The 19,785-nt window shown below is 42.2% G+C and overlaps 1 protein-coding gene across 2 annotated transcripts in view; it reads right to left on the bottom strand.

Moving 5' to 3' along the window:
* The window catches only part of RESF1 (retroelement silencing factor 1), a 28,846-nt gene extending 9,367 nt beyond the window's left edge, over positions 1 to 19,479 (bottom strand). The window contains exons 1-3 of one of the 2 annotated variants that reach the window (XM_032221278.1): positions 18,952 to 19,479; positions 18,278 to 18,452; positions 6,726 to 6,796 (exon numbers count right to left, since the gene is read on the bottom strand). The gene's annotated coding sequence lies outside the window, so the exon portion shown is untranslated. The remainder of the gene's footprint in view (positions 1 to 6,725; positions 6,797 to 18,277; positions 18,453 to 18,951) is intronic. The other variant, XM_032221277.1, reaches the window with a different exon arrangement.
* Positions 19,480 to 19,785: the final 306 nt, after the last annotated feature.

Genomic DNA, 19,785 nt, shown 5'->3' with positions numbered 1-19,785 from the left:
GTTGCTCGTTAGGGTCGTCTTCTGCAGATAAAAGACGGAGAGTGGTACGCCTTAGTGGCAGATGTCAACGTTCGTGGTTCGTTGTGTGTGGTTCATCGTTTCGAGGTTCAAAGAGGCACTTGGATAAGTGATTTGCTTTCTGTAAACCTGATTCAAAGAGGCACTTGGATAAGTGATTTGCTTTCTGTAAACCTGGTTTGCTGTAAGAGCTTTTTGTTTTTGCATTATAACTTTTTGCCAGAGACTTTATCTACGTTTGATTTTTGGGCTCGCAGCCAGCTTGAGCCAGGACTGATAAATATATTCCCTTTGAAGTTCTGTCTGACTGTCATTTGTGAGCGAGCAAAGAGGGGGGTCAGAACAAAAACTATAGTTTAGAATTTAATGGCAAATCATAACAATTTTTTGCAACATGTGTTAACCTATTCATAAGGTAGTATCACATCCTAAAACTTATTTCAGCAATTTATGTTTTACTATGATAGCTGCAATTCATCATTTTTGCTTTCTGTCTATGCTTTGTCGCTTCGGGTCCAATTTTGCTAGCCAAGAACTAAGTCTTATCCCAAAACTTGGATTAGCTTTTTATTGGGGAAGTGAGCCTTCTCTATCATAACAAACACTTTGATATCACCCACAAAATATTTTTATTGTTATACTTGATTCTGGATGAAGGCGCTAAATGCTAAGTAAGTAATCCTTTACTTACTACCAGGTACTTAACTACTATTCAAAATTACAATGGACATTCTCAAAAGCTACTTACAACCTATTTTCAAATTTACAGCCATTGCAGAATCCCTGCAGTCAATCACCCGTACAACTGAAAAACTTACTGCAGGGATGCTGCAAAGGTCTCCCCTGCCTATTTCGTCTCCTATCCCACCCTGCTGGGTCTCCACAGGCCTTCAGCCTGCTCCCAATGCATAAAACTCAAGTCACTTGAGAGAGCCTCAAGTGCTCCAGAGTCTACCAGTGCACATTTGCCTGTGGAGAGCCAGTTTGGTCTAGTGGTTAAGACCCTAGGTCAGTAAGTGGGAGACTATAAATTCAAGTCCCACCTTAACCATGAAAACCAGCTGGGTGACTTTGGGCCAGACACTCTCTCTCAGCCCTCTCTCACCTCCTGGAACTTTATTGTGGGGAAAAGAGGGGGATCCAATCTGGGTCGGTCACCGGACTCGGAAATTTAGTCTTCCAAGCTTTCAGACTTCTGCTGGAGCCCATCCTTAGGAAACTTCTCTCTCACCAGAATCTGGTGAGACAAATTGAACCCAGTGACTGACCTAGATTGGCTCCTGCAACATTATTCTGGGGCACACATTTGTAAAAGAGGCGGAAAGCATGCTGATATTTTCGCAATCTTCAATTATTTGAAAAAATAATATAAGGCTGATACAAATAAATACATTTTTTTTAAAAAAGTGGCCTCTTAACTACTCAAGAGAGTCTCAAGATGGATGCAGAGGCTACTGACATATGCAAGGCTTTATTTTTAAGGAGATTCCATTTTAAGTAGATTCAGTCCTTTAAACAGAAGCTTCCCAAAGATCATGAGAATAGCGCCTGCTTGTTGAACAGCATGAGGCTGAAACCTTGGGAGGACTGGGGGAGGCAGGCAGGCAGGCAGGACCAGGCCTTTCTAGGCCTCCCCCACCCAAGGCACACTGTGAGGATCATTAAGGGCACCTTGCTTAACAACTATCACAACTTACAGGCTCAATTATGGTTATAATTCAAGGACCACCAGTATTATGATTATTGATATTTTAAACCATAATTAAGATTGATATTTCTTATATTGAATTTTCAATGGCTTAAACAATTTTCACATTAGAGTGCTAATCATTTTCAGTCAGCCTCCTATATATCTACACAAGTAGAAAGTTCACTCAAGGCTCACATTATTTTAGTGTCAGGGCTATTACAAATTCAATTTGATTTAGATTCCTGCTTCATTCACAAATTAAACAAAGTCCTATTCCCCTCCCCCAATCTTTAACTTGCCTGTTCACTTTCTAATTATCCAGTTGTCTGTTCTGAGGGCCAAAGTTGGCTCTAGATTCTGCCTCGGCACATTCTTTCTAATTAGTCAGCTAAGCGGAAGATCATTTATAACCTTTTATTGCTCTAGCAAAAAGGTTTCTCTCTGTGAAAAGAGGGAACCCGTGACAAAGGCTCAAATTTCCCTTTATATTCAGTACAGCATAAAAAAATACAAAAGAACACTTGATTGGACGGAAGAAATCATCCTGCCCAGTTACACTGTTAGTTAGGAGTACTAAATCTGGCTCATTGCCAACAAAGAGGCAAAGCCGGAGTTCTCTCTGAATCACATCCTGAATCAGATCTGAACAAAGATGGGTCCTCCATAAAGCTGGGAGCGGAAACCCTTTCAAACAGCATTGCCTGCAATTCTTGTTACTCCCCTCCGTCATTTCTCTCTCTCTCTCTCTCTGACACACAAACTTTTGATTGAAAGGGAGAGGCTGCGCTTTGCTTCTACCATAAGCACATGCATCTCACAATCTTTCAGAATTGCCTGCCTTTTCTCAAAGTAGTAGCAGTCGGGTAGAGGCAAGGGGGAACTGATTCCAATGGGCCGCAAGGCTTTATGCCTCATTGCCGGAAAGATGCCCAGGAACCCAGAGACACAGAACTCCCAGTCCTCGCTGGATCAGTTGATCCGCAGGCTGTGGTTAAGGGGCCCGGGTGACCCCCTCACTAGGGCTTATTTTGGGTAGGTCTTATATTAGGCCCACCCCCAAAAATCAGGGGAGGGCTTACTTTTTGGGTAGGTTGTATTTTAGGAGAGACACAGTAGTTTAGGGGAAAGGGTATGTGAGATACAATATAATAAGTTTTGGTGAAAACTTAATTGATTTTAAACATTTAGGTGTGATAGCAGATTACAGGTGGACTGTTAGCATGTGATTGACCTGGGCCTATCAACTGGACCTAGGAAGGATGGACAAGCGGCAGGAAATAGGAATGTATAAAATATACTGAGATCTGTAACCGGTGTGGTCTCTCTTTTGCTTGTACATTTGGAGATCCACCAGCTTTTGCAAAAGTTCTAATAAAACATTTTGTTATTTCCAACAATTTGATTGTGAGCTTCATTTCTCACAGGGGGAACTGGGTAAAGGGTGGGGAGAAAGATAAACAGGGGGAAATTCACAAAAAGGGGAACTAGGCATTCCGGAAAAATTGTGCACGTGTGGTCCTTTTCAAATGGGATTGCAAAGGAGGGACTTGCACTTCGGGCTGAAGGAATAAAAAGTTGCTGGAAACTATTCTTGGGTAGCCACCCGTTTTTACAAGAAAGTGTTTTACAATAAACTCTTTGCTCCTTCACTTAATGACTGTGTTAAATTTCTGACTGTTTAATGTGTTTCTCACACTTGACTACATAACTAAGCATTGTATTAAAAGTAAAAAGAAAAAAAAGTTGGCATGAGAAAAGGCATCATAGAATCACACAGTCTCCTGTGAAAAGATACAATTTCAGCAGGTTGAAACTTCTAGAAGGTACACTTGAAAGATCCTTTTGTATTAAGCTTGCAAGCACAAAAAAGAAAACCCCTTTTATCTTCTGGTTAAAAAGTTATAGACATTTTGTTGTCAAGGCAAAAAGTTTCTGAGTTCCAGTCTACATTACAAGGTTACGATAAAAGTAAAAGGAAGTAAAAGAAAGCCCCACTTGCTTGGCCTTCAGTTCCATATCCCAATTTGGTTTTTTTTCCTCTCACTTTAGAGCTATCCTTTTCAATATATTATTCCTTTCCTTCACTCCTTTTATTTACTGACTCCCTGAAGTACCCAGGCCATTTACACCTCTAAAAAAACACCAGCACATGAAACTCAAGTAATTGGTAAACTGCTGATATCTGTTGAAGGAATGCAAAGCTTTGGAACTGAACCTCAAAACTGTTCTAGCTGGTATACTGAGTCTTAGGCAAAACAGGCAAGTGATCTGTTTGCATTTTTGCAGAATTTTAGTAAACATCTTATCTGAAGCATCCCTAACATGCATGTTCCCTCCTCTCACGTAAACTCTTTTTTCAAAAAAAAGCACTTCTTTTTTGGAAGTAATAGTTGAGTTTTTAGCAGTATTGAAACTTATGTGAGCAGGCAACTCTTTTCTTGTGAATTACTTTTCATATGCTATCCTATGAAGATAAAGAACCATCTGCATTTTTTCTTTCTTTAGTGATATCTCAAGCTTGTCCCTGGCCTGACGTCACAAGACGTGAAAGCTTTCTCATGTATACATTCACTAGCTGGCTACCCGTGCTGCACTACAAAACTACATGATCATCCTTGATAAATTGACACCTAAAGCTTGATCTGATTTGTGATATCTTTTCATTATATTTAGAAGTAGCTGCATGATTAATGCATACCTTTTTACAGTCTTCCTCTATTGACTTCGGGATGACTTTGACAATACTTTTTTGCAATTTCCCTTACTTGTGTTTTCCTAATCACATCTGTAAATCTTTTCCTGCATTTTTCCCACTGTTCCCTTTAATTGGTGTTACAATAAAAGGAGCAGATTTGTCTGAACTGAGGAGGTCAGTATAAGCAGTGAGTTTGGGCTGGGATACTATGCAGAAGAAATTTGGTTCACAATCCGTTGGCTCAGTGGTGGTCAGTGATTGAAACACATAAGAGAATATCTTTCCCTCCGCCTTGAATTCGGAAGCAGTTCCATAGGTGAAAGGCATAGACATTTTGGTGAGGTACCGACATTTAGTACGGTAAGGAGTCCCAGACCTTTCCTGAGTGAAGGAGTGGAACGTCTGTCAGTTTGAACTGAGATAACGGAATGTGAGGCAACTGGCAGTTGGAACAGAATTCTTTTCAGGTGGGGAGGGGGGAGTAGAACTCCTTAGCATCAGAGAGTGTAAATACTGTATAAGAAATACTAATGATCTGATGGTCATTTTGAAAAATCCTTTCTTAGCGAATACCTAGAATTTCAAGTTTGTAGGCTTTACAGTTCTGGAGATTTTGTAATGAGTGAGTGATATCTATCATCTATCTATCTATCTATCTATCTATCTATCTATCTATCTATCTATCTATCTATCTATCTATCTATCTATCTATCTATCTATCTATCTATCTATCATCTATCTAGAGTGTGAGGCCATGTCAACTAGCTTGCTCAAATAATTCAAGTGCTATGATATCATAACCATCTAATTGCAGTGTGCCAAACATGAAACTATGGGGGTGCTGTGACAGCTATTACTTGCTATTCTTATCTCCGAAATCAAGAAACAATACAGTGCTGCAGTGTAGAAGGTAAGATTACAAAAGGTAGCAGGCATGAAAATTAAAACAAGTTGCATAATTCTATAAACTATGGTTACAGAGGATCAGGAGTTCCTAATGTGTTGATCAGGATTGTGATGATCAAGATTCCTATACTGAAATGGCTGAAATAAAGGACAAAAAGATGATAGGGAAACCACAAAAGTTCTTAAAATAAAACTTGGTCTAAATACTTATCGCTAGACGATGTGGGCACAGATATTTTAGTAACTTTTTTACTTTCTTTCAGACAGCTGTGTTTCCTGCTTATGTAACCAAGCAGAGTATAAAAGCACGTTAAAGGAAACATTCAGGGTCTTTCTCAGACTAATGGAAGAACTCATCTTTGTCCAGATCTGAATAAACATGTGACTCAGAGAGAACTCTCTTATGAGCTTTACTGGTTTCACATGTTTTATTTCATGCTACTTCAATAATGCAAAAGAAGTTATAAACTGCCATTTATCAGCATTTATTAAGAGCCGTTGAAGAAATTAATGTATATAGGTTCTATAAGCCAGTAGCACCCAGTCTACTGGGCTGTGGCCTATTTGGAACTGGGCCATTTGAGGGATGGGTGAGTGCATGTGCAGCATTACCGTGACCCGACAATTGTGCGATAGACATATGCGTGCCGACAAAATCGCGCCGATTAAAACGCAATGTCAAAATTGCGACGTCAAAATTGCGACGACAAATTCGCGATGACAAGCACAATAAAATCGAAAAAAAATTAGGGTTAGGGTTATAATGTACGTATACGCGTCCCACTATGTTAAAAGCCCAGCACACTCACTGGGCTGTCTATAGTTTGTTGATGACGCGATTTTGTCATCGCGCATTTGTCGAGAATCAATTAGCGATTTTGACGGCGCTCATTTGTCCGTCGTGGTTTTGTTGGCACGCATATGTCTATCGCGCATTTGTCAGTGAACCCAGAATTACTTACACGAGCAGCAGGCACAGGCACTTGCAGCCCATTCGTCCCACCCTTGTGTGAACCCACCGCTCACACAAATGAAGCTGTGCATGCACACCTGACTATCGTGCAAAACCACCATCTCTCCTCCTGCATATACCGGGCCACCAACCCAGAAAGGTTGGGGAATGGTATTATAAGTCACAGAGACTTTTTTCTTTTTATTACCCTTTAATCCCTTTATTCGAGGTGGAGTCAGGACAACTGAGTGGAGCTGAGCATTTACTGGCGGGATGTTCTTCCTGACTCCTATGCAGAGTTCACAGCAAATATTTTCTCTTTCCACCCTGATACAGAAACATCTGCCACTGCTTAGGATTGAACTCTCAACCTTGGGAGGCAAGTGTTTCTAGGCCACTGAGTCACTGATGGTCATATAGCTCATATAATGGTCATTATAACTGTATATTAATCTAATACTTACATTTTCTGAGAATGGGTTTTATTGAATGTTGTTGACTCTTCAATGTTGTTAATGTCACATGACAATTTTTTCTGAAAAAAAGAAAATACAAGAATTATGGTTCCTAAAACCTGAGGCATGTTTCCTCATATTTGGTTAGAGCTACATAGAAAAAAAAATTCCAATTTATTATATTAACCTTGATTAAGAATTACCTTATCTGAGCTTGAAACTAAACAGTCTAGGTTAAAAGACCATAAGGAATTCCATGGATGGATGTAAGCTAGGCTTGAAAGTCAAACCAGAATTTCAGAAAAAGACAACAGCAAACCATTTTTCTGCAGGTAGTCGCTAGAAGTTAAACTCAATTTTAGGGACTGCTTTGGGATTTATTGGTATATGAAGCCCAGTCCCAGTCTGGCCCAGCAGCCAGGTCAAGCACATCACATCAGCAGTGGGAGCAAGTTGATGAAGAATGTCAGCTGGGATGGTAGAATGCAGAGTAAGCTAGGGCCAAAAGGGCAGAGTTGGGAGAAGATAGGTGAGTGGAGAAGCTGAAATACACCTGCAGGTAAGTTGCCAAGCACCTACAATGGCTTAAATGTCTGGGAGAGGTTGTAAGTCCCTTTGTTTAGCACAGTTGAACAATCACTAAAAAAATGATTATAAGTCAAGGACTATCTATATAACTTCTGCCCTTTTGCCCATCTTTCTCAGGTGTCCCATTCGGGAACTTTTCCCACCATTTGGGGTCACCATATTATTTGGATCGTGCCTTTCTGATGCTGTAAAGTGGAGGAAAGCTTAAGTAAAATTTGAACAGTTGCAGTCAGATGATTTTTCACTTGGTGGCCATTACAACCTATCATTGATCCCTATTGCGGTCGCAAAATGAGGACTACTTGTAATTAGAAACACTGCTAAAAGATTTTTAAAGCAAGTTCACAATAGCAATCTGATGGACGCATAACCTGTTTTATTTATCTATCCAATTTATATAGCTGCCCATCTCACAAACGAGCGACTCTGGGCAGTCTACACAAAACCAAAACAATAAGCAACGAAACATATCCATGCAACATAGCACATAGATTCAATTTACAGAAGCTTCAATAGACAAAGTCAGGATGCAGTTAACATCACTTGCAAGAAGTAGGTAGGCTCAGATTCTCATCAGATAGCAACAGATGCTTCTTTCTAGCACTTCTTGAGGCAGGCTGTTCAAGAAGCTTTTACTATTAGAAAAATTGCTGAAATGTGTGTCAGTGCGGCTTGCAGCAGAATTTCCTAGTGAAAAGTGATCATCATTTCATATTTCCTAAACAAGATGAAAAACTTAAGTTTGACTTGCCCACTGTTCCTTTAAGACTTGGCCGCATCTTTCAATCTTTTTTTTATATGACATTTTCTGTTAATTCTGAAATCTTAATCTTTAATAAACCCATTTTGAAGCTGTTCATTAATAAGTATTGTGTTGAAAGATGTTGTGACATTCTTGTGGTTTGGGACATTTTGTAAAGGCCCATCCCGCTATAATAGTTTCATGGCTAAGAAATAATGCAGCATTAGTAGCACACCTATTTTTCCCTAAGGAGTCTGTCTCGGGAAATCCTATTTTATAGTTTATGAAGTCCCTTAATAATTTCTGATTTGCTGACTGGCCCCAGGACATCATAGATAGAACACTGTTCTTCACTATATTACACAACAGTAAGTTTCTTTAAAGGGGCTTGTTTTCTTCCATTCGCACAGTCTAGAACATGAAACATAAGTGTTTGAAAAAAGGAAACAAGGAGAATGAAGAGAAAGTATTGCATAAATTATCCTTGCCCTGTTTGGTAACTTGAGTCTGCTCTGTGAGATTTAAATTTCTCATTTTGAATCAACAGGACACTGTGAACAATACAAGAACTTTATTATTAGAACTTTACTATTATTATACAAGAACTTTATTATTGCAAAAGTTGCCCTACTATGCTTATATGGGTAGAGCCACAGAAGAGCAATGATATATATGAATACAAGATTTAAATCCAGTTTCAAAAAAACCCCAATCCATCAACCCATCATCATTGGTCAGTTTACATCAGATAAGTATTAGCTGTACAATCCTAACAGCTGGTTTTCCTAACATGCTATTCCCCCTGATAGTTGCTACATCTTGATCATAACAACACAATTAATTTGAGCATGGCAGTGCTTTCCTGCCAACATTAGCTTGACATGGCCTGGAATGTACTAATCAAATCAATAGCCTTGTTATTTCCTGTAACCTCATATTCTTACATAATTCCATAGCTACCGTCCCAAAGCTGGGGTCTTAATTTATACAGACGATAAATATGGTGTTATTCTTCCTCTTTTCTTTACAGGAATACTTCTAATTTCTCTCATGCTCTGAGGGGTTGCATATTATATAGATTGCTTAAGTTGCTAAAAATGTAAGAATCTAGCAAGGAACATTAGGCAACTGCCACAAGGAAAAGGAAGTGAGAGTCTGCGAAACTGCTGACATGTGCTGAATTAGCAATTTCTAGACGAATTCTGACTAGAATTAGGTTAACCCAGCCTTTTCTTCTTTCAAGGGTGGTTAAATGAAGATCCAGATTGTTGGGGGCAATATGCTGACTCTGTAAATTGCTTAGAGGGTTGTAAAGCACTATGAAGCGGTATATAAATCTCGTGACCCGACAAAAGCGCGAACGTCAAAAGCGCGCCGACAAAACCGTGGCGCTAAAACCACGATGTCAAAAGCCAGCCGACAACAGCGCGCTGACAGAAGCGCGATTTAAGTTAAGGTAAGGTTTAGGGTTAGGTTTAGGGTTATTTTTAGGGTTAGGTTACAGCGCGCTTCTGTCGGCACGCTTCTGCGCTCATTCGTCGGTGCGGTTTTGTCGGCGCGGTTTTGTCACCGCAGTTTAGTCAGGCGCGCTTTTGTCGTTTGCGCATTTGTGGTGGAACCTATAAGTCTAAGTGCTATTTTTATAAATGAGCCAAAAGGGAAGGTTGCTTCAATTGCCTGAAGATGAAAACCTACCATAAACCTATCATAAAAGCCATAAAAAGCTCTGTCTCCATATCTTGCATTCTTCCTTCTGCGCAGTATTTCAATGAAATTTAACTCACAGCTATGATTATGGTCTCCCATTCACTAAAAGGGTCTGGGGAATTTTCCCCAACAAAGACAATTTGGCTGCCACATTCTGTAGCAGCTTCAGTTTCTAGACCAAGCACACAGAGAACTTTGGTCTCTTACCTGCTTAGGAGAACAGAGCCTAAACAAATGCTTGTCCAAATATACGTTCTGTTAATCCTTTCTCCAAACCCACTTTAAAGCAAGCCCACTTTGTCTTTTAAGGGTCTTTTAAAATTTAAAAGACCCTTTGTCTTTTTCTACTATTAAAATCATACTGCACTGAAAACCATATATACAGTAGTCTTAAATACGTTTGAGAAAGGAAAAAATCATTTAGGGAAATATGTAGGTTTTTATCAAGATGGCTGTAAAGTTCTGCCCATTTGTGATGACATTATCTGAGGAAACACCTTTTCCTCCATGTTTGCACCCCAGTCCTAAAGAATAGAAATTCTGACTAGTGTCTTCCATGCTGAGGAATACCTGATGGCTGTTTAGGAGCAGGATTTCTCCATGGAGACTGTCTCTAGTTATGTAATATCCATCCCAAAGATGTTAGATATTATATGTTATGAATATATTACAAATATGATCTGTGTTATATATTAAAATAAGTCATTTTAATTTATTGGGCTTGTAGTATAGCCATGCTTATTCTTTGCATGAATCCACTGGGAACCTCACATTGCTGGAATGTGTGTAATACTGACCATAATGGAAGGTCCTGAATGTGCATATAAGTGATTTATCACTAATGATAACAACTGGAACACTAGTGAGTGCAAGGAATGTAATGGATTGCATTTTTCATGGGGTCATAGAACAGGGAATAAACATGTGAAGTTCCTGATGTGACACATGAATTTTAGAGTAAACAAGTTGGATATAAAAAGAAGACTGGAATGAACCCAGACCTCCAAAGTGCCAGATGATTTTTGTTAGGGCAGGGGACACCCTGAGTCTCCTTCCAGCCCATTCTAACACAGTCTGATCACTCATGTTAAGAGTGTATTTGAGTGTTGTGTGAATGTGTAGCTTAGTTGGGCAGCAATACTTATTGAGTACTATTCTGGGAGGTGCTTTAGAAGAACTGTTGTTTAGAAATGTTACACACACCTGACAAGTTATTATTGTATGGGAAACAGGAGGACCAGTACTATGTATGTTGTCTTGAAAATATTTAAATATTTTATATGCAATAGTTACGGTGGAAGTTTTACTGTTTTTAAGCCTCTAAAAATAAATTATGTAGAAATATGTTAAACTTAACCTGAAAATTATAAGACAGTTTGTATACTGTAAAGCAGATTACTAGTATTCAATAGTTTAAACATTAGTCCATATAAAAGCAAACACTAGAGCAGTGATGGGCAACCTTTTTGGCGTGGTGTGTCAAAAATCGGCAAAAAATCGAGCATAACTCGCGTTGTGTGTCACTTCGACAAAAACATAATTTTGCGCAATTTATAGTTTAAACTACAAAAATGGCGCTCACAGTTCCCGTTGGCACTCCGCTGTTCCCTGCTGTGGTGCGGTCGTAACCGACAGTCCCAGGAGTAGACTCTCTGTGCCGGCCTGACTGGAGAGAGGCGCGCACTGTTCCCGCACTCCTCTCCTGCGGGTCCTCCCTCGCCACGCTGATGACGTGTGTGCGCACGGCACGCACGCCTTACCAGCAGCCCCTGCGCTCAGAAAGGGGCGGCGGCGATACAGTAAGTGAGTGTGGGCGGGGGAGATCACACGTCCCGCCCCCCCCCCGTTCCTCCAGCAGAGATTCTTTCATCCTCGGCGGCCGTGGAGGAGCCGAGGATGAATCGCATGAAATCCTGTGCGTGTCACCCCAAATGGCTACGCGTGTCAGCACTGACACGCGTGTCATAGGTTCGCCATCACTGTCCTATACCATGAAGGGCTTTGTAGGTGACAAGTAGCACCTTGAAGCGCACCCGGAGATCAACAGGCAGCCAGTGCAGCTCGCAGAGGATAGGTGTTACGTGGGTGAAACGAGGTGCACCCACGATCGCTCGAGCGGCTGCATTCTGGACAAGCTGAAGTCGCCGAATGCTCTTCAAGGGCAGCCCCATGTATAGCACGTTGCAGTACTCCAGCCTAGAGGTCACAAGGGCACGAGTGACTGTTGTGAGAGCCTCCCGGTTCAGGTAGGGACGCAACTGGTGCACCAGGCGAACCTGGGCAAATGCCCCCCTGGTCACAGCTGACAAATGATGTTCAAAAGTCAGCTGTGGGTCCAGGAGGACTCCCAAGTTGCGGACCCTGTCTGAGAGGCGTACCATTTGACCCCCCAGCCTGAGAGATGGAACACTTGGCCAATTAGTGGGAGGGAAGCACAGCAGCCACTCGGTCTTATCTGGATTGAGTACAAGCTTGTTAACCCCCATCCAGTCTCTAACAGCCTCAAGGCCCTGGCTCATCACGTCCATCGCTTCATTAAGTTGGCACGGGGCGGACAGATACAGCTGTGTATCGTCCGCATACTGGTGGTATTTTATCCCGTGCCGTCGAATGATCTCGCCCAGCGGTTTCATGTAGATATTGAAAAGAAGGGGGGACAGGACTGAACCCTGCGGCACCCCATACGTTAGGGGCCTAGGGGTCGATCTCTGCCCTCCGACTAACACCGACTGCGACCTGTCCGAGAGGTAAGAGGAGAACCACCGTAAAACAGTGCCTCCCACCCCCACCTCCCGCAGTCGTCGCAGAAGGATACCATGGTCGATGGTATCGAAAGCCGCAGAGAGGTCAAGGAGTACCAGGATGGAGGCGTGACCTCCATCCCTGGCTCTCCAGAGATCATCGGTCAATGCGACCAAAGCGGTTTCTGTGCTGTAGCCAGGCCTGAAGCCTGACTGGAATGGATCAAGATAACTGGTTTCCTCCAAGGACCGCTGGAGCTGAAAGGCCACCACCTTCTCAACAACCTTCCCCACAAAGGGGAGGTTGGAGACTGGACGGTAGTTGTTTAGTACGGCTGGATCCAGAGATGGTTTCTTCAGGAGGGGTCTCACCACCGCCGCCTTTAATGCGGTGGGAAAGACCCCCTCCCGAAGGGAGGCGGCAACAACCGCCTGGATCCAGCCCCGTGTCACCTCCCTGCTGTTAAATCACGATTAGTAATTAAACAATATTTTACCAAACACGGAACACACGAAGGAACGTTGACTCCAGCGACTGGGGCATGGCAGCATCTCTCCTTTTATCTCCAAACCTCCTCCCACAAGCCCCAGCTGCATACTGAATTTTGTATCCCGAAAAAACTCAGCAGAATTCCTGAATCACCACACTGAATTTTGTATCCCGAAAAAACTCTCAGCAGAATTTCTGAGTCACAACAGATACCTGGATAAAGAAAAAATACCTATAGTTAAGGAGGAGCAGAGGGAGAGATTGAATCAACCAATAACCTCGAGGAAATCCTCCAGATAATTAAACAGTTAAAGGCTGGGAAAACACCGGGCACAGATGGTTTGACAGCTGCTTATTACAAAAATTTACAATTAGAAATGGTAGAACCACTTAAGGAATTATTTAATAAAATCCAAGTGGAAGGGAAGGTACCTCCATCTTGGAAGACAGCTTTCATATCCCTGATACCTAAAGAAGATCAACATCTCAGTCAACCCAAAAATTATAGACCTATATCACTACTCAATATAGATTATAAAATTTTTACAAAAATATTAGCGAATAGGTTAATGTTGGTTACTCAGCAACTGATTCATAATGATCAAACTGGTTTTATACAAGGGAGACAAATGAGAAGTAATGTAAGACAAATTGTTAATATACTGGAATATTTGGGAAAGAATTAACCAAATCCCCACAGTGCTTATATTTTTAGATGCCGAGAAAGCCTTTGATCGAGTGAATTGGCAATTTTTAATGAAAACAATGCAAAAGATGCAAATAGGAGAGCATTTTCTACAATCAATTAAAGCAATATATCAGGAACAAACAGCACAAGTTATAGTCAATGGAAGCTTAACAGAACCGTTCAAAATCGAGAAAGGTACAAGACAGGGTTGCCCCCTATCACCATTATTGTTTATAACCCTGGAATTATTGTTGAATAAAATACGGGGATCAGATGATTTACAGGGAATCGATTAGGCATCAAGAATATAGATTACGTGCATTTGCGGACGATTTGGTTATAACTTTAACCCAACCAGAGAAATCTATCAAGGTTTTAATGAATATGATTAATCAGTATGGCCAAGTATCTGGGTTTAAAATAAATCTAGGGAAAACAAAGATGCTAGTTAAAAACATGAATACCAATCAAAGGGAAGATTTAGAAAAAAATAACAGGATCTGAAATAGTTAAAAAGGTTAAATATCTAGAAGTTTACATCTCAACCTCAAACGGGAAACTATATAAGTATAATTATGAGCTACGCAGTGATGGGCAACCTTTTTGGCGTGGTGTGTCAAAAATCGGCAAAAAATCGAGCATAACTCGCGTTGTGTGTCACTTCGACAAAAACATAATTTTGCGCAATTTATAGTTTAAACTACAAAAATGGCGCTCACAGTTCCCGTTGGCACTCCGCTGTTCCCTGCTGTGGTGCGGTCGTAACCGACAGTCCCAGGAGTAGACTCTCTGTGCCGGCCTGACTGGAGAGAGGCGCGCACTGTTCCCGCACTCCTCTCCTGCGGGTCCTCCCTCGCCGCGCTGATGACGTGTGTGCGCACGGCACGCACGCCTTACCAGCAGCCCCTGCGCTCAGAAAGGGGCGGCGGCGATACAGTAAGTGAGTGTGGGCGGAGATCACACGTCCCGCCCCCCCCCCGTTCCTCCAGCACAGATTCTTTCATCCTCGGCGGCCGTGCAGGAGCCGAGGATGAATCGCATGAAATCCTGTGCGTGTCACCCCAAATGGCTACGCGTGTCAGCACTGACACGCGTGTCATAGGTTCGCCATCACTGCACTAGAGAAACTTCCAATATGTTACATTGAGCATCTAGCTGAACACTTTATAATTCAATAAACTGAGAAAATGAAATTGGTTCTAAGCATATAACTCCTGGCATTCCTATAAATGGAGGAACAATTATAATTAGCAGCTGAAGGCTGCAATCATAACATACCATAGGGAATAAGTCCCAGTGAAGTCAGTTGGACTGACTTTCAAGAAAACATGTAGAGATCTGTACTGAGCACCTGAAATTTTACACATATTTACTTGGAAGTAACTCCCATTAAAAGCAGCAAAGCATATTTTAAAACAATGAGACAATGAAGTCTTCTAAACATGCACGTTTGTAATGTATCTAAATTAACAGGTACAGAATAGTACAGGCGGCTATGGCCTTGCTTTCAATTCATGTTTATTATTAGGAGGAAACAAGGTTTTGGTAAGATGATAGAGGAGTCACATCTGTGAGAGAGGGACACTATCAAGTCTCCAGAGAAATATCAACAATAATTCAAAACACTTAAGAGTATTTTTGATGGTAAGTGTTTTGATTATCCAGATTATCTCTGTTTCCTTGTGTGGGGATAGTTGCTATCTCAGTAGCTGGCAAACCACGCTGAGGAATGCAATGTCAGCACAATGATCCTTAATGATCAACCCTTAATAAGTAGGAAACCATGAGCTGTCCATTAACTATCCACATTGATAACATAGCCATGAGCTTTGTCTATGCAATCATTACAAGTATACTTTGCCCAATGAATCAGCTTCTGCCACGGAGACTGTGTATGACAATAAAAGGGAGCTCCCACGAGCTGTTCGGTGTGCCTTCCCATTAACCTTCTTCCTGCTTTTGTTTTTTCTTCATCACAACAACATCCTTGTAAATCAAATGGATTTGCACACACACACAAAAAAAATAGTAGAAGCTATGTTCAGCTTTAAGACTTTTCCAAATTGGTGGGTTGTGTTTTTTCCAGAAACACACCTTCCCATCAACCACAGGCTGCACAAACATTTTATGTGCACCTGGAGGACACCAGTTGGGTAGGTTGCTATAAACCCATATAGAGGAAAATAACAAAATGTCAACGGCAGGAAAAACTACAGATACAATTATTTCTACACCAATCATCACTGCTGGACTATGATGAAGACAGGAAAAGATACAACCAGATCAAATTGTTAAATAATATTCAGCATTTATTTTTCTAATACAGTGTGTTTATATGAGGTAACGAGGTCTGGTTGCAAACATTTGGACCATGGTAAGTCTAGAGGTTATTGCCAATAGTCAACTTTACTAAACTTCAATCAGTGGCTAAATAAATCTGAAAGTTTACTTACTATGATATGGTTGTGATGAAACTAATTACAAGGGTGGATAACGCAATAAAATAATTATTTTCCTGGAAAAATTATAATTCCACAGACCTGGATAGCCCAAAAAACCTCTAGATATCCAACAATCAAAGATTATTCTTTACTGAGGAAACTGAATTATCTCACAGTCCACATCTACTATAATTTGAGATAAGAATCTAGACCAATTTCTGTAAAGCATTAATAATGCAGACACTAAAGGTTCAATGTAACATTTTATCAGGCTTCGATATAAATGCACTACTATATCACATCGGTATCATATAGAGGAGGGGCACATTAAAATTTACAAGGTAGTGGACACAATGATTGAAGCCTTACCCTTTTTATACATGAACTGATGTTGCACATGTGTACAAAGCTGGTCGTGCTTCTACCCTACCATGACATCCAGCACCTTATATAATTTGACTCCCTGAGGAAACACACTTTTTCTCTTTCTATAGTAATTACATTGACTGGATCAAAAAAAAAATTATTTGTAAAATGTATTAGCCACCTATATTACCTCAGGGCAATTCTAAATCTAAATGTGACTCAATGTTTACTAAGAATAAGGTTACATCCCATAAAACAAGTTTACTAAAATAAACACAGAAGAAAAAGACTTAAGTCTATCTGAATAAAAAAATCACATTCAAATTATCAAGGTTCAGGCCTGAATCAGGTGGTCAATCCAACTGATTGTTAAGATATTTAATTTAGTAGCTGGAACAGTAAAGTTACGGCAAAACACACCGATGGGAACGTGGCTCAACTACAACTGGTTGGAGAGTGCTAGCTCAAGCATGAGGCAATCTACGCTGTGATTGGTTACTGTGGGTGTTAAGGGGGAGTTTCCCTTTTTTCCCTCCTTTTTCTTCTGCATGGGGTTTAGATTTATCTCACGGATGTTATTTTGTTCCTGACAACCGTATCTTATCTACTGTTAATATCAGTGATATATTTATTTATGTAAAATAAATACAAGTTCATATCAGTGTCTCTGACTCCATTTGGTGCAATTCTGGCAGATTCTCTGTCCAGCAAAGCAAAGAAGTCTGAAATAGCAGAGCTGGAGCTCCCCTCATGCCTAGTCAGGAATAGCTCCCTTTATGATTCCACGGGATCCAGGCTGTTGGTCCCCATTTTTTTTGAATGAAGTCTTCCAATTGCTTTTGCTAAATTTGCCATGCCCTTCATCGTTGTTTTTTTTTTGGGGGGGGGGGAATATTCAGAGCCAATCAACTCACTCAACTTAGTTTTTGTCCAAATAGCTTACAAAACCATTCCACTTTCCATAGCTTTCCATCCATCACTTTGCATAATGCTCTTAGATATACTATATTCAAACAAGATCCATAGTGGTCAACCTGTTCTTTCCGCTTTTTTAAAAACGTCCTACTATATAACTATGTATCTTAAACTGCAAAGGCACCACATAACTCCACTTTTCCCAATCCTCCAGATACAGGTAGTCCTCGAATTACAATCACAATTGAGCCCAAAATGTATGTCGCTAAGTGAAGCATTTAAGTGGGTTTTGCCCCATTTTATGACTTTACTTGCCACTGTTCTTAAGTGAATCAATTCGGTTGTTTGTTAAGTTAGTAAAACCGTTGTTAAGTGAACCTGGCTTCCCCGCTGACTTTGCTTGTCAGAAGGTCACAAAAGGGGATCACATGAACCCAGGACACTGCAACCATCATAAATACGAACAAGATGCCAAGCATCTGAATTTTGATCACGCAACTATAGGGATGCTGCAATGGTCGTAAGTGTGAAAAAACGATCATAAGTTCATTTTTTCCAGGGCCGTTGTAACTTTGAACGGTCACTAAAAGAACTGTTTTAAGTCAAGGACTACCTGTTTACTAGGGCTGCAGCTACTTCATTTCCTGGCCACCAAGGAGGGGGAAACCTTTCAAGCAAGAGTAAAACTGATCAGATACTACACACACACACACACACACACACACACAGATATACATATACATATAGATATAGATATATGGATGTAGGTAGGTAGGTAGGTAGGTAGATGATAGATAGATAGATAGATAGATAGATAGATAGATAGATAGATAGATAGATAGATAGATAGATAGATAGGCTTTCAAGATAGAACACTACTCACTTTCTACCCATTCTCCAAAGCAGCACCAAATTTCAGAGACACATCATTTCTATCCTTCAGGCACCAGTAATCCTCCAGCTGGGGTGGTGGTGGTGGTGGTATCACTGATCTGCAGGCTTCTGCTCCAGGTAAAGCCAGAGGCCCCCTGGCCCGGCTCTCCAATTCTCTCCACAAGCTGCAGACCGGCAAAAAGAAACAAAAAAGAGTTCCAATCAGTTATAAACTCTTCCACTTCTGGAGATAAGCGAAATCAGCATCCAGGATTCCCAGTACACTTTCTTCTAACTGGGAAGTTAAGAAGCAGCAGCAAAGCCAGGCGGGGAATGAAGGAAAGGAAGGAGGGGGAGAAAAAAAATCAGCTCGGGCTTCCTTCGCCTGAAATCATTTTTTTTCTTCTTCTTCTTCTATTCCCACGCCCGGCTTGCTGTTTCGCACCAGGGACGGAACAGCCCCGCTAAGGGAGGGCTAAGGGAGGGCGAGCAAGCCCGGCAGCGGCGCGCCTCCTTCCCCGCTCGCTGCTATTAAAAGAGCGGGGAGCGGGCCTTTCCTTCCCCCCGTTCGTGATTTCGGACACCCCGAAAGTCCTTTCCTTTCTCCCACAAACCCGGCCTCCCCAACGCTCGCCTCGGGTCTTCCTTAGAAGCTCGCCGGGCTGAGAGGCGCCACCTACTTACCTCCTCGGTCGCCAAGCGGGGCTCCCCACCGACGCAGTAGAAAGGAGGGCGCGCTCGGGCACGACCAGCCCAGCCACCCCCCGGAGGCCAAGTTTCCAAAGACAAGGGCGGCGGCGGCGGGAAATTCCCCGTCCGAGGCTCCCAGGACGGCGCGGCGAGAGTCGCTTTTCCAAAAGGCGAGCGCGCCGCTTTTCAGCCCAGCGCCAAGACGAGGAAGGCTCGACTCCGCCGGTCGAGTGAGGAAAGGCGGCCGTGCGCCGAGGAAAGGCGATGAAAACAAGGAGCCGCGGCTTCTTAAAAAGCGACCCTCTCTCCGCGTTGCGAGCCGCCGGTCCTGCACTGAACACCGAGGTTCGGACCCCGAGAAGCTCCCCTTCGCTGTACCGCCCCCAAAGCTTCAGGTGGGGCCGCCCACGAGGCGAGGGAGGAGAAAAACAAGCCTCCTCGGGGAGAGCCTGGAGGCGCTAACGGAGCTAACGCGTGGGCCGCGGTCCTCTTTGCCGCGCTCCGCGAGCGCTCTCTGCTGCCGCGGCCAAGCATTCCTCCTGCCTTGGAGCGATCTTGGGAAAAGGGGGCGGGTGAAAAGGAAGGTCGCCCTGAGCCCGACCCCTTCAGAGGCTGGCTGGCGGGCGGGGTTAGAACCGTGCTGAGCTCGGACCAAATCGTCGGTTCTTGAATACCGCCCAGGTCCGCGGATGCTAAGCCGCGGGTCGACGCAGGGGCTTTGTGGGGGGGGGGGGGGGAAGAGTAACTTAAAAACCGGAATGAGCGCCGAAAGAGGTTGTGAGGACACGTCCATGTTTTGCTGAGGGCATTTTATTTATTTCCCCCCCT

This window comes from Thamnophis elegans, chromosome 7 (assembly GCF_009769535.1).
Source record: "Thamnophis elegans isolate rThaEle1 chromosome 7, rThaEle1.pri, whole genome shotgun sequence".
NCBI classification, from domain to species: domain Eukaryota; kingdom Metazoa; phylum Chordata; class Lepidosauria; order Squamata; family Colubridae; genus Thamnophis; species Thamnophis elegans.
This window is presented reverse-complemented; position numbering and strand designations above follow the sequence as displayed.